The following is a 15,508-nucleotide window of genomic DNA, read 5'->3' as shown; positions in this document are numbered from 1 at the left end:
ACCTTTTAAGTTACAACGTTGTGCTACTAGGGAGTGTCTTTATTCATGAAGTGAGTATGTCCCCCTCTCCTCACCTTTCTATTTATAAATAGCTATAGAAGGCAAAATTGAGCAAAATCGAATATTCCAATTAGCCATGGCTAATTAGGAATATTACAGTCTCCCCCGGCAAAATGTTGCTTGTCCTCAAGCAACTGAAGTGATGGATGCTGCAATATCTTCTCACTCTCCCAAGTGGCATCCTCATCCGGTAAATTCTTCCACCTCACCAAGAATTCCCAGACCGCCCTGCTCCGTAGCCGCCTCTCCCTGGTATCAATAATAGCCTCTGGCTGCAACACCAAATGCCCCTCATCATCCGTGGGTGGTAGCTCATCTGTCACTATCACGTGCTGTCCCAACGCCTTCTTCAGGCATGATACATGAAAAACGTTATGGATCTTGTTGCCTTAGGGCAGCTCCAACTCGTATGCTACCTGTCCAATCCTACGTATCACCCTATATGGCCCATAAAAGCGGGCCTTGAGCTTTTCAGCCCCCTTCTGCTTCAATGATGACTGTCGGTATGGCTGTAATCGTAGGTAGACCAAGTCTCCTACTTCAAACTGTCTCTCCACCCAACCCCCGTTAGCATACAGCTTCTGCTGGTTCTGCACTGTAGCCATGTTATCCTTGAGAACTCGGAGAATATCCTGACACTCTTGGATCCAAATCTTGGCTCTCGGAGCCTTGCTAGCACCAAATATCACGTCAGCAAAAGATAAAGGATGATATCAATACAAAGCATAGAATGGTGACATACCGATGGACATGTGATGTGTAGTGTTGTAGCAGTACTCCCCCAGATGCAGCCACTTCAGCCATGCTCGCTGCTGCCCATTAACATAGTTACGCAAGTAGCCCTCCAAACACTTGTTAACTATCTCTGTCTTCCCGTCCGTCTGTGGGTGATAACTGGGACTCGGTGTCAACTCCATCCCCACCAACCAAAAAAGCTCCTGCCAAAACCCGCCCATGAAACGGCTGTCCCTGTCACTGATGATGGTCTTAGGAAGACCATGTAGCCTGAAGACCTCTCTGAAGAACAGCTCGACCACCTGTGCTGCTGTATAGTGTGCGATATGGCAAAAAAATGTGCGTACTTTGTTAGTCGATCAACAACGAAAAAGATACAATCCTTGCCCTACACCATGGGCAACCCTGTGATGAAGTCCATCGAAATACTCTCCCATTTCCCTTCCAGAATGGAAAGAGGCTGCAATAGTCCTGCTGGATGGTTCATCCCCCCCTTGTTCCTCTGGCAAACATCGCACTCATGAACATGCTGGAGTACGTCCTCCTTGAGGCCCTTCCATGAGAACCTCTCTCTAATGGCCATGTAGGTTTTGGTAAACCCCTAATGACCTGCCAATGGTGAATCATGTGACGCCTGAAGTATCTTCTTCTTGAGCTGAGACCCCTCAGTCAAGAAGATCCGGTCCCTATAGTAGATGATCTCATCGACCACCCTGTACCTGTCATCCGCCACCTGCCCATCCAGAACCTCACATGCAAATTTGTCATTGGAGTACTCTACTAAGAGTCGAGCCCTCCAGTGTGCGTCCAAGCTCATAAGAGACAATGTGCCATTGCCTACATGAAAGGGCATCTACTACCACGTTGTTCTTACCCTTGACATACTCAATGTCAAAGTCATATGCTTGGATCTTGCTGATCCACTACTGTTGCCTCTCCTGTACCTACTTTTGCTCCAAAAAGAACTTGAGGTTGTTGTGATCAGTCCTCACCCTGAACCTGTTACCCACCAAATATTGTCGGTACTTAACCAATGCATGCATGATGGCCAGCATCTCCTTGTCGTATATAGAATACAACCTCTCGTGCGGAAGGAGCTTCTGGCTCTCAAAGGCTATAGGGTGACCTCCCTGCATCAATACTGCGTCGATCCCCTCTCCCGACGCATCACACTCCAAAATAAATGGTTGCGTAAAATCTGGCAACGCAAGCACTGGGCAACTACTCATAACCGCCTTGAGCCTGTCAAAGGCTCACTGCATTGCATCCGACCAACTGAATGCCCCTTCCATCGTCAAATCTGTCAGGGGTGCAACAAGCTATGAGAAACCCTTGACAAACTTCCGGTAGTAAGTACAAATGCCAATGAATCCTCGAAGTTCCGTCACATTTCTCGGCTCTGGCCAATCTCTGATGGTCTGAATCTTCTCCTCATGGACTCTCACTCCGTCCACCCCTATGATGTGTCCCAAGTATAACATCTCCATCAATCCAAACTCACACTTGGAGAGCTTGGCATAGAACTGTTGCTCCTCCAAGATGCGCAACACTGTCTCAATGTGTTGGGGATCCTCCTCCCAAGTCCTGCTGTAAATGAGTATATCATCAAAGAATACCAACACAAACTTCCTCAAGTGACTGCGGAAGATGTGATTCATGCAAGACTGGAATGTAGCTGGGGCGTTGGTTAGCCCAAAGGGCATCACCAGAAACTCAAAGTGCCCATAGTGACACCTGAAGGCGGTCTTGGGAATGTCCTGTTCCCTCATGCGAATCTGATTGTTCCCAGATCTCAAATCAGTCTTTGAGAAGAATCGGGCTCCTCTCAACTCATCCATCAACTCATCGATCCTGGGTATGGGGTACCTATTCTTCAGGGTCTTCTTGTTCAAGGCCCTATAGTCAATGCACATCCTTAATGTGCCGTCCTTCTTCTTCAACAACACCATGAAAGAAGCAAAAGGACTCGTGCTCGGCCGAATGTGCCCAAGAGCTAGCAACTTCAAAATGGTCCGCTCAATCTCATCCCGATAGGCCTTGGGATGCCTATAGGGGGTAGCAATCACTGCCTGTATGCCCTGCTCAAGCTCAATGGTGTGCTCAAACCCCCAGTCCGATGGTTGTCCTGGCAGAATCTCCCCAAATACTATGGCATACTGGTCAAGGATGGACTGTATCTCTAGGTGCACTGTCTGCCCTCTAGTCCCTGCCTCTGATGCATGCAGCTCCACTGCCCACTCTACGTCTCCCTTCCGGAAGACGGCCTCCATTCGATGAGCCGAAACAGTCTAAGGAGAATATGTGTGCTATCCCCGTATCTTCTCATGCCTCCCTATCTTCTCATCATCCCACTCCATCTCTACGGTCTTCCAATCTGTCGTGACCTTCCCTAGAGTGATGAGCCACAGAACACCCAATATCATGTTGGTGTCCAAAATATCGACCACGAAAAAGTGGTCAGTGAATGTGTAAGTGCCCATCGTCACAGATAACTCTAGTACATAACGTGCACACACCATGGTCTAATCTCCTGGAACCATGTCTGTATACCTCTTCGCTCAACCATCTATGCATCGATGAAGTTGTGGGTTGCCCCATTGTCAACCAAAACTGATACTCGCTGGCCACATACTGTCCCCTGTACAGGCAGCGTCAAATACTTGGGAACTCGTTGCAATGCTGCAAGAGCTCCTCCGGTAGGCGCAAAAGCTGCACCACCCGCTGCTGGTGGTGGAGGTGGCAAACGATCTTGCGCAGCATGACTACCTCCTGCCTCCACATCATCCTCCTCAACCTCTTCCCCACTGCTCTCGGAGAAGACCTCAATAAAATGTGCTTTGCCAGTAGCACATCCATGTCCCGGTGCCCACGGCTCCTGACAAGTGAAACACAACCGTTTCTTCTTCAACTCCCCCTTGGCATCATCATCAATCTGTACTCGTCCTAGATTCCCCTTCGGAGGCGGAATCCTCACATCCTTCCCCTTAGGCTGGAAAGCCTGTCGCTGAGGGTAAGGTGTCCGGGTCCTGGGTAAGACATCCTGTAAGTCCCGGGTCCTATTAATAGAATACTAAAGGGTGGTTGGTCTAGCGGATCTTACTAGACCCCGAAGTGGCTCTGCTAATTCCTCAACATACATGTAAATCCTCCGTGCCGCGAACAAATCTGGCACCATCACTGAAACCCTCAAGAAATCTGAAATGTAGGTCTCTGGGCTCCTAGTCTGTTTGAGCCTCGTCAGCTCCACAAAGTGTTGTTTCAAATCCCTCCAGTCAAACCTCTCCATCAATCTCCTAGTGAACTCGGCATATGTCGTCACTGTGGAGTGTCCGAGTGTAACCATCCCATGGAACCACCAATCCTGGGCCTCACCATCCAAATGTAATGCCGTCACCTTGATGGCCTCCGTCTCCGACATCTGGTTAAGCTGGAAGTAAATGTCCAGCTTCTCCACCCAAGACTTTGCCAAACTGTTTGATGAACCATCAAACGTGGGCAAGTGGAATCTACTAGCTGCACAGTGGGTGTCACCATCATGATAATGTCGGTACCCTCTGTGATGGTCGCGAGGTCTACTATCCCGCTGGAGCTAAACGAAGTCTCTGAATGAGAGAGCCTCCCTAAACTCCTACCCATAGGCCTGGTATTTTGCAAAATAATCGCCCATATGACTGGGCTCTGCCTCCTGCTGGGCTCCGGCCCCCGTGTCTGCTCCTAAGAAAGTGGGCATGGTAGAGCGTGTAGGGGCATGTGAGGCCACCTGTTGAGTATTATCACGCTGCTCTAGCAAATGGTCGGATGCACCCGATCCCTCACCGACCTAGAAAACCCATGGGCTCTCACGCTGTCTAGCCTTTACTTCCGTGAATCTCTACCCCATCACCTCAATCTGCCTCGACAGATACTGTACTGATTTGAGGAGCATGTCCACAAATCTCTTCCCGTCATCATCTGCCATCGAATTCCCCTGCTCTGCGTCCACCACAGGCTCCTCCTATCCTACGTGCACCACAGGCTCCTCCTGTTCTGCTTCCACCACCAGAACACAGTGTCCCTCTCCGTAGGTGTTCTCCAACCTACGCCCAATGTCTTTGTATCTCCTACCTTTGTAACAGATGTAGGGCTTTTCCCCCAGTGTCATAGATTGTTAGCTCCACAGGCTGAGCCAGATCTATGTTCTGATACCACTGTAATATCCCTTATCAGGAATATTCCTCAAACACAAGCAAACTCCAACCAAAGATGGATTGGGAGGGCATTTACCAGATATGTCGCCTCTGAAAAGAGGACGAGATCTGGAGGCTACCTGGCCCTTTTCAGACTCTGTCTAAGAGTATAGGAGAAAACACACCAGTGGTATAGTAGCCGGAAAGCTCAAAGAGATAAAATAACAATGGTGCAACATATAACAATATAACCATAAGCAGATACTCAAGAAATGCAGCGAGAAATGCTACGCCATTTTATTATACTGTGTAATAGAATGAATACAGGAGGTGATCAGAAAGATGGCACCTCGACTTGCACAAGGCAAGTGAAGAAATACACTCAAAATAGTAAAGGAATGGCCTCTCTCTGAACTGCGTCCAAGCTGCTGGAGAACTGTCGTGCTGCTGCTGCTAGAAATCAAATGAGGATTTGGGGCTATTCCCCTCCTTAGAAAATGTTGAAACTCTGGAATCGGATTCTACTCAGAAAACCCAGAAAAACCCAAAAATCTTTTATGAAATGGCCGACCCCCAAAAATCGCCCCCTTGAGGACCCACGCAATCCCTCAAGGCTCTGCGCTGCCACTAAAATAAACCCACCACAACTCTTCCTGAAACTCAGCGAAAATCCTCCAATATGCAAGAGTTGATCCCCTGCTCAACCTCCTAGCACAAATCCACTTGCAAAACCTCAATCTAGAACGCCTTCCAGAAAGAACCGTGTCATCCCTCTCAAGACTGCGTAGTCATCCAAGATGCTCAATCCTGCGGCCAAAACGCTGATGAAACTACTATAAAAATATTGATGGAAATACCTTGCCCAAGCAGGCACTCGAAATCCCCCGAGGCTAAGGGTGAGATCTCCGAACGGAGACACTCAATGCACTAAACAATGCTACAGACTAGCTAAACAGCCAGCGTGCTCCAAGTCGAAGTGACTAGCTCAAATGCACATAATCGAATGCCAAAATGAGGAGGCTTCTCTCTCCTTTATAGCGTTGGCTTCTCTCAATCCCAAGGCTCACCTCCTCCAACGTAGCTTTCCTCTTGCCACGTGTTTCTCACCATCTACGCAGTCACTCCAAGTGTCTACGTGGGCCCCTCCTCTACGTGGTTCTTTGGCCCCCCTTGGCTCACCTTTTAAGTTACAATGTTGTGCTACTAGGGAGTGTCTTTATTCATGAAGTGAGTATGTCCCCCTCTCCTCACCCTTTTATTTATAAATAGCTATAGAAGGCAAAATTGAGCAAAATTGAATATTCCAATTAGCCATGGCTAATTAGGAATATTACACAAGACTATTGAAGCCTTTTCCCTTCCATTTTGGCATCCCTCTTGTCCTCTCCTAGACCTAAATTGACATATGCTTATCTCTGAAATTTTCCTAGACTGATTGTGGGTGTATTTTGCAAAGAAAATTGGCTTAAAATCTTGTGTTTTAGATGTCAAGTCATTGGACAAAATTTTGCACAAGTTGGGCTAATAGCCCTAGGGCCTAAGGGTTTGATCTCCTAACCCTTATCTCCTCATTGTCTAATTTCAGCAAGAAAATTAACTCTCATTGTTTAATTTCAGCAAGAAAATTAACTCATAGCAGTAGTGAAAACACCCTAATTTGCCTTGAAATTCATCTTAGAAGTTGCTTAACATACTAAGGAATAAATTGCATAAGTTGTCAATCATAGGTTAGCATGAATCTTGAAGTTTTGGAATTTCTGCATACCTACTGAAATCTCTTAGTGTTGTCATAATAGTCATTTACTGCTCATGAAAGAATCATTGGAACATAAAGTACACAAGTGATTTCTTAGCTCTATATTTTTGTTACTTGTCTAAGTCACTAACATTGTGTTTCCTTGTGAGTTTATGGAATATTGTTGAAGTTAAAACTTATCATTCATATTGTTGAAGTTTACACTTATCATTCAACATTTATCTTTCTTAAAATTGCATCTAAATATTGTTGAGTACTCTTACTTTAAAGATAATTCACAAAAGGTACTTAAGTAATTTACACAATCTTAACGCAACATAAATTTCACTCATCATATTGCATTTAGCATACGAAGTCTAGATTGCATTAATAATTTACCTCCTAACATAAGCTAGGTTGATAGAAACATAGGCCAACCCTTCTCTCTTAGCTTGAACGGCTTCAACAACTCTTCAGTGGTTAACACAGTGACATTGCAGTCGTCAAAGCCACAGCCTCTACAACGCCGAAGGCATCGGGTGATAGGATCACAACAGAAGGTATCGTTAATCAAGCCCTAGCCAGCTTCCTGTTGGGCTCCTTCCCACAACCTACATAAAGTACACAAGTGTTTTCTTAGCTCTATATTTTTGTTACTTGTTCCTAATACTTACATTGTCTAAGTCACTAACATTGTGTTTCCTTGTGAGTTTATATGAACTCTATAAGCACATTTCAGATCTTTGGTTTAATTACATAAATTGTTCCTAAGTGGCATTGAAATAATCATTTGTGTATCTAAGTGGTGGAAATCATTAATTGAATTTTTGCATCTTGATGCGTTTATCTTAAGCATTTGGCATCTTGAGTTCATTGGTTATTTGGCATCTTGTGGGATATTGTTGAAGTTCGCACTTAACCTCTGCAACGCCGGAGGCATCGAGTGAGCATCGAGTGATAGGATCACAACAGAAGGTATCGTTAATCAAGCCCTAGCCAGCTTTGGGCTCCTTCCCACAACCTACATAAAGTACACAAGTGTTTTCTTAGCTCTATATTTTTGTTACTTGTTCCTAATACTTACATTGTCTAAGTCACTAACATTGTGTTTCCTTGTGAGTTTATATGAACTCTATAAGCACTTTTTAGATCTTTGGTTTAATTACATAAATTGTTCCTAAGTGGCATTGAAATAATCATTTGTGTATCTAATTGGTGGAAATCATTAATTGAATTTTTGCATCTTGATGTGTTTATCTTAAGCATTTGGCATCTTGAGTTCATTGGTTATTTGGCATCTCATGGGATATTGTTGAAGTTCACACTTGTATCATATTGTTGAAGTTCACACTTGTATCATTCAGCATTTATCTTTCTTAAAATTGTATCTAAATATTATTGAGTACTCTTACTTTAAAGATAATTCACAAAAGGTACTTCAGTAATTTACACAATCTTAACCCAACATAAATTTCACTCATCATATTGCATCTAGCATACAAAGTCTAGATTGCACTAATAATTTACCTCCTAGCATAAGCTAAGAGGATAGAAACATAGGCCAACCCTTCTCTCTTAGCTTGACGGGCTTCGACAACTCTTCAGTGGTTAACATGGTGACATTGCAGTCATCAAAGCCACAGTTTCTGTAGCGCCAGAGGCATCAAGTGATAGAATCACAACAAAAGGTATCATTAATCAAGCCCTAGCCTACTCCCTGTTGGGTTCTTTCCCAAAACCTACCTTGGAGCCCAACGTCAAAATAGTTAGGTGAAGATTACACTTAGATTAGGCATTTAACTAAAATTAACCAAGATCTCTACATCACACATAGATCATAAGGTTTGCATATCATTTAGGTTAGTCAATCATCTCAAGCATCGGGTGTCCATCCCATCATTTGGTTCCAATTTAATATAAGAAAAAAATTTGACTCCATTAAGGCACTGGTCTCATGCTTCAAAAATCTAATTGAATTAATAAACTTGTTTAAAATTTAAATTCAACCAAGTGGGTAGGCCACTCATCCGTGTCTCCTAAACAAGTTGGTTTCCAACTTGTTTCTCTTCACCTCATTCCATAGGGACTACCCCCCATAACTTGTTGTTGAGAGACAGCTAGAACAAAGTGGGCAGGGATCAGAGTGACAACCCCTGCCCTGAGCATTGTCATGATGCCTATACAATCCGAGCAACAACAATACCATGGATGCCATATCAACTTAGTACTCATATGTGGAGCTAATCATGTATGGAATTTCAAAAACATTCTAGAGGGTAGGAATTTCAAGAACATTCTAGAGGGTATAAAACCCTAACATAGATTACGAGTTGAAGAATACAAAAAACCTAACCCTAACCCTACACAACTATCAAGCTACACGTGTATTCTAGAGGGTTAAAAAAACATAACATAGATTGGGGTTGAGGCACACAACTACCAAGCTATGTTGAATGCTTCAAAAATCTAATTGAATTGATAATCTTGCTTAAATTCAACCAAGTGGCTAGGCCACTCATCCGTGTCTCCTAAACAAGTTGGTTTCCAACTTATTTCTCTTCATCTCATTCCATAGGGACTACCCCCATAGCTTGTTGTTGAGAGAGCTAGAACAATGTGGGCAGGGATCAAAGTGACAATCCCTGCCTTGAGCATAGTCACGATGCCTATACAATCTGGGCAACAACAATACCATGGATGCCATATCAACTTTAGTACTCATACGCAGAGCTAATCATGTATGGAATTTCAAGAACATTCTAGAGGGTATAAAACCCTAAGCCTATACATACCATGGATGCCATATCGACTTTAGTACTCATACGTGGAGCTAATCATGTATGGAATTTCAAGAACATTCTAGAAGGTATAAAACCCTAACATAGATTACGGGTTGAAGAATGCAAAAAACCTAACCCTAACCCTACACAACTATCAAGCTACACGTGTATTCTAGAGGGTTAAAAAAAACATAACATAGAGTAGGGGTTGAGGCACAACTACCAAGCTATGTTGAATGTTGGGCCACTGGGCAAGGTAGGAGTTACATTTGTATTCTATTTAGTATTGTTCCATAGCAAAGTAGAGCATTGAGAGTGTGATGCTAAAGAAGATAATGTAGTATCCATATTGGCCATAATGACCATGTCCTTTTGAGAGGACCCTTTGAATTCATTTTTCATAGTGAGAAGAAAAAAGAAGAGCATAGCTCACCTTCTAGGTAGGTTTCTTCCATATCAATTAGGGTACATCTCATATTCATTATGTGGATGCTATGCTATTGCTTGTCTCTTTCATTTCAAATTTTAACTAATATTCAATATTTTCTATTTCAAAACTAACAATAATAAGTCTATAATCTTTACTACAATATACTCATGGTAAAAGATCATAAAATATTATAAAAACTATTAGGATAAATTGTTCAAATGGAATATCCATAGTAGTTTCATTTCAATTTTTAACTAATATTTAATAATTTCTATGTCAAAACTAACAATAATAAGTCTATAATCTTTACTACAATATACTCATGGTAAAAGATCATAAAATATTAAAAAAAAAATATTGAGAATAAAGTCAAATTAAGCATAAATCTAAACATTTTGTAGCATAACAACCATTGACTTCCATAAAGTTGCATAATCTAAACATTTTGTAGCATAACCACCATTGACTTCCATAAAGTTGCATAAGGCACTCCCCTTTTAAAGTTTCTTGTGGCTTCCAACATTTGGCTTCCTATATGAGATTCTAGTGGCTCTCTCAAAAACAAGTTGCATAAGGCACTCCCCTTTTAAAGTTTCTTGTTGCTTCCAACATCTGGCTTCCTATACAGTGTTTAAAAACCGTTTTCAAAAACCGATTACCGGTCAAACCGGCCGGTTAGCAAGGCTGCCGGTCCGAACCGACCAAAAAACCCGGTTTGATAGGGCATTTCACCTTTTTTCAGCCCTAACCGGTGAAAACCAGCCGGTTTAGGACGGAACCGACCGGTTTGTATCAAACCGGCTAGTTTCGTCCTAAACCGGCCGATTTTTGGCACGCCCACCGTAAAGTTAAAAAATCATATTTTTCACTTTGTTTCAGGGTTTTGGGGGGAAACTAAGGGTGTTTCAACCCTAACAATGTTAGCAATTAATGGTAATGTTAAATTCTTAAAGTAAAAGTGACATTTCCTTTAATTTTCATTTTCATCCTTTTACTTAAATTTTTAACATTACCATGAAATGACTCACGATATTTGAGAGTGGTTTCGACCTCATTGGATTTCATATGGAGAAACTAGAATTTTAGATTTCACTCAAAATTCAGCAGACTTAATGGTTTTCAGGATTTCATGGTTTGGGGCTAAACAATAAATGCAATCGGAGCTCCAAATGATGAGCAAAACTCCTGATCTAGATGCCATTGTGTTGGACGATATTGATCCAACATCAGAATGGGTGGAGGAGACTGAAGAACCTGTGTTTGAGGATGATTTTGATATCGGCATGGCTTTAGCGGGGGATGATGCAAATTATGTGGTGGCATCAGAACTAGGATCAATAGCGGCATCAAGGAAAGGCAAAGAACCAATGGAAGGCACTAGTCATGCAGGTTGACAAACTCGTGCTTCCATTAGGTCCACTTCTATTGTCATTGGTGGCATTGATACTGAGGTTGCAGATCAGGCTGAGGCATCCTCAGACTCTGAACTAGATGATGTCTATGTAGCTCCTGATGATGATCCTGTGTCTAGTAGTGGTGATGAACTTGATGATTGATCATGTGTACACTGTAGACATTTAGTAGGTCAATGGCCTCATGTCCATGTAGCTCCTGATGATGATCCTGTGTCTAGTAGTGGTGATGAACTTGATGATTGATCATGTGTACACTGTAGACTTGTAGTAGGTCAATGGCCTCATAGCTTGCAGCATTGTTTTTGGACTTTATAGGCCATTTAGAGCCTCATTTCTTATGTATTTTGCTATTTTTTCGATGATATGTATTGTACTCGGTGCCATTTTGATATATTCACCTTTACATGGTATATAAATGAGCAAACTTTGCATATTTTGTCTCTATTGGCTTGGAATCATGGTTTTACATCTTAAAAATAGTTTTGTTTCATTAAAATTAATTATTTAATGTATTTTTTTAAAACCGGTTTGTTTAGACCAAACCAGTCCCGGTTAAACCGGTTCCGGTCGGTAAACCGGTTCATTAGGTGGACCGGTCCGGTCACCGATTCCGGTTTTAAAAACATTGTTCCTATATGAGATTCTAGTGGCTCTCTCAACACCAAATACTTCTAATCGACAAAAAAAGCAAGGCCAAGCTTATTCCTCTATGCACAACTTGGTCAAGATCCATGTTGAAGTCTATTATATCCTTGAAAAAAACCTAGACCATGTAGAAAGAACTTCATGGCAATGATCAAGCTCTTCTTGGAAATGCTTCTTCTTCTGTTTTCAAGTAGGTAGGTGGTCTAATGATTTCACGCAACGGTCCAACCACTCTATTTTTTATTAGAACATGGTTTGCTACAAAAAACGTAGCAACATAAAGTCCAATGGTTCTTTTGTAATTCTTCAGAAAGAATGCAGTCTAATTATTTCTCTGTAGATGAACTTTCTTTGGAAAAACCAACGTTGGATAAAAGCATTTTATGTCACTTCTATATGTGCATTTCACTTTTAAACTATGGATCCTTATAAATATTATCAGGATTGTAAATTATCCAAATAAAAAAGTGTAGCAATCTCTATCATTTGCAGCCCTTCTAATCTTTATTTTATTTTTCAAAACTATTTTGAAACCATATCAAAATCATATGTTTCGTAAAATTATATTTTAATTTTTAAAACAAGCACCCTTGTGAAACCATAATTTTTTTCATAGTATGTTTGAAAAACTATTCCATCATTTGCAAATATAAGCCTTGAGAATGATACAGATACAACTTACAATTTCTGAGCTATAACCCACAAATGGAATACCAATAAGAGACAAAGCTGTCCAAATTGCACCAATTCCATCAAACAAACTTAAAACAACCAAAGGTTTCCCGGCCCAGTCTGCCGATTGGGATTTTAGAAGATCTATCCAATCATCTCCTAAAGTCAGTTCTTTCACCTGAACCAACATAAAATCCCGAAATCATCAAGTCAAACTCTTTACACATAATGAAAATGGCCATATAACACCAACCTCCATGGAAATAGAAATATTACCTCCTGCAATTTGTTTCTTTTTGTAAGTCCATTATCGATATTTCCATTGACATGGTCCACCCTGAACCAAAAATCCACATTTTTAATAATGTAATATGCAAAATGAAACAACAATATCCAAAGGCAAAGACAAATATACCTCATTTATATTTCAACTAACACCGGTGTACTCACCTTATCTATCATCTTCCCGGTATTTGAAATTAAACATTAAATAGTCACAGTAAGACTGACTATGGAAGTGAAATCCATCCCACAAAGGATGCAACAAATAAAATGAGAGACTGGCCTTATCCCACAAACGATGAAACAAATAAAATGAGAGACTGGCCTTATTCTTCATCCTAGCAGAGACTATCAAGCTAGATGCTCGAAGAATCACTTCTATGCAACGGTGATTCTTTAAAGGGATGCAACAAGCAACTCATTAGCAAGTTTCTACAATCTATTTATATCAATAATTGCATCGGATTATTCACTAAGCACAAAGATATTGGGAATTTCCATTAACATATATAGCAGTTTTAGATAAGTTGCACTACGAAAAATGAGATATAGTATACGGTAGATTTACATTAACATATTTAAAATAATTATGTAACCTTAACATCTCATAACTATAAGATAAGGTATATTGTAAGTGAGATATATTATAAGTGGTACTTGATATGTTTAAAACTTTAAGCTTTTTTCCTCTATTCTATTTTAATTCTTAAAGGACAACTTTGGTCTATAGTGATAAGATTTAGGGAGTAGACTCCCCTACTTTTGTGAAGTCTCGAGTCTCAACTCATGCTAAGTAATAGATCTCTAGTATATTTGGCTTACATGCTATTGGATATACTCTTGGTGTTATAGTGGCAGGTCTCAACTCATGCTAAGTAATAGATCTCTAGTATATTTGGCTTACAAGCTATTGGATATACTCTTGGTGTTATAGGGATATACTCTTGGTGCTATAGTGGTAGGTCTCAACTCATGCTAAGTAATAGATCTCTAGTATATTTGGCTTACAAGCTATTGGATATACTCTTGGTGTTATAGTGGCAAGTTTGATTTGAGCATTTCCAAATTACTTCAACCAATCTCATTTTATTGGGAAAAAATAATTTTATCGGGAAACTCTTGGTGTTATGTGGCAAGTCTCAACTCATGCTAAGTAATAGATCTCTAGTATATTTGGCTTACAAGCTATTGGATATACTCTTGGTGTTATAGTGGCAAGTCTCAACTCATGCTAAGTAATAGATCTATAATATATTTGGCTTACAAGCTATTGGATATACTCTTGGTGTTATAGTGGCAAGTCTCAACTCATGCTAAGTAATAGATCTATAATATATTTGGCTTACAAGCTATTAGATATACTCTTGGTGTTATAGTGGCAGGTTTGATTTTGAGCCTTCCCAAATTAATTCAACCAATCTCATTTTATTGGGAAAAAATAATTTTAAGGGGAAAAAAAATATCTCGTCTATCCAAAAAGAAAATTACAGTAATATGGCAAGAACATTCAAGCCAAATATTACCTTAATGCTTTAACATGTCTACACATTGTTAGAATTTGCACGATGTAGTATGTTGATTTTGAAATAAATGAAAATAGTTTAGGAATAAAGGACATTTTACATGCAAAGTTAAAATATTTAGTCTTTTAGGGAAAGTTTAACTAGCAATCGCCATGATAATGAAGTGCTATGTTTTATGAGATCCCAAGTTTAAATATTTTGTATTTACTTATGGGTCATGTGGTGAGGGTGGCATAATTCACCTAGAATTATAGTGCATCTATCCAAAAAGAAAATTACAATAATATGGCAAGAACATTCCAGCCAAATATTACCTTAATGCTTTAACATGTCTACACATTGTTACCTTAATGCTTTAACATGTCTACACATTGTTAGAATTTGCACGATGTTGTATGTTGATTTTGAAATAAATGAAAATATTTTAGGAATAAAGGACATTTTACATGCAAAGTTATAATCTTTAGTCTTTTAGGGAAAGTTTAATTGGCATGGGTCGCATGGTGAGGGTGGCGTAATTCACCTAGAATTATAGTGCATCTATCCAAAAAGAAAATAATGAAGTGCTATGTTTTATGAGATTCCAAGTTTAAATATTTCATGTTTACTTATGGGTCGCATGGTGAGGGTGGCATAATTCACCTAGAATTATAGTGCATCTAACCAAAAAGAAAATTACAATAATATGGCAAGAACATTCTAGCCAAATATTACCTTAATGCTTTAACATGTCTACACATTGTTAGAATGTGCACATGTCTACACATTGTTAGAATGTGCACGATGTTGTATGTTGATTTTGAAATAAATGAAAATAGTTTAGGAATAAAGTACATTTTACATGCAAAGTTATAATATGTCTTTTAAGAAAAGTTTAATTGGCAATCGCCATGATAATGAAGTGTTATGTTTTATGAGATTCCGAAGTTTAAATATTTGGTGTTTACTTATGGGTGACATGGTGAGGGTGGCATAATTCACCTAGAATTATAGCGCATCTATTGGAAGTGTTATGTTTTATGAGACTCCAAGTTTAAATATTTGGTGTTTACTTATGGGTCGCGT

General features: G+C 40.3%; 1 protein-coding gene across 2 annotated transcripts in view; it reads right to left on the bottom strand.

The window, feature by feature from the left end:
* LOC149153200 (uncharacterized) overlaps window positions 1-13,278 on the bottom strand; it is a 299,597-nt gene extending 286,319 nt beyond the window's left edge. The window contains exons 1-3 of one of the 2 annotated variants that reach the window (XR_016263081.1): window positions 13,089-13,278; window positions 12,915-12,975; window positions 12,649-12,816 (exon numbers count right to left, since the gene is read on the bottom strand). The gene's annotated coding sequence lies outside the window, so the exon portion shown is untranslated. The remainder of the gene's footprint in view (window positions 1-12,648; window positions 12,817-12,914; window positions 12,976-13,088) is intronic. The other variant, XM_089441328.1, reaches the window with a different exon arrangement.
* Between the last annotated feature and the right edge of the window lie 2,230 nt (window positions 13,279-15,508).

This window comes from Pinus tabuliformis, chromosome 9, assembly GCF_031772625.1.
Source record: "Pinus tabuliformis cultivar Carrire ecotype Pingquan chromosome 9, CPIR1, whole genome shotgun sequence".
Classification (NCBI taxonomy): Eukaryota; Viridiplantae; Streptophyta; class Pinopsida; order Pinales; family Pinaceae; genus Pinus; species Pinus tabuliformis.
Note: the sequence above shows the minus strand (reverse complement) of the source record. Positions and strands in the feature narration are given on the sequence as shown.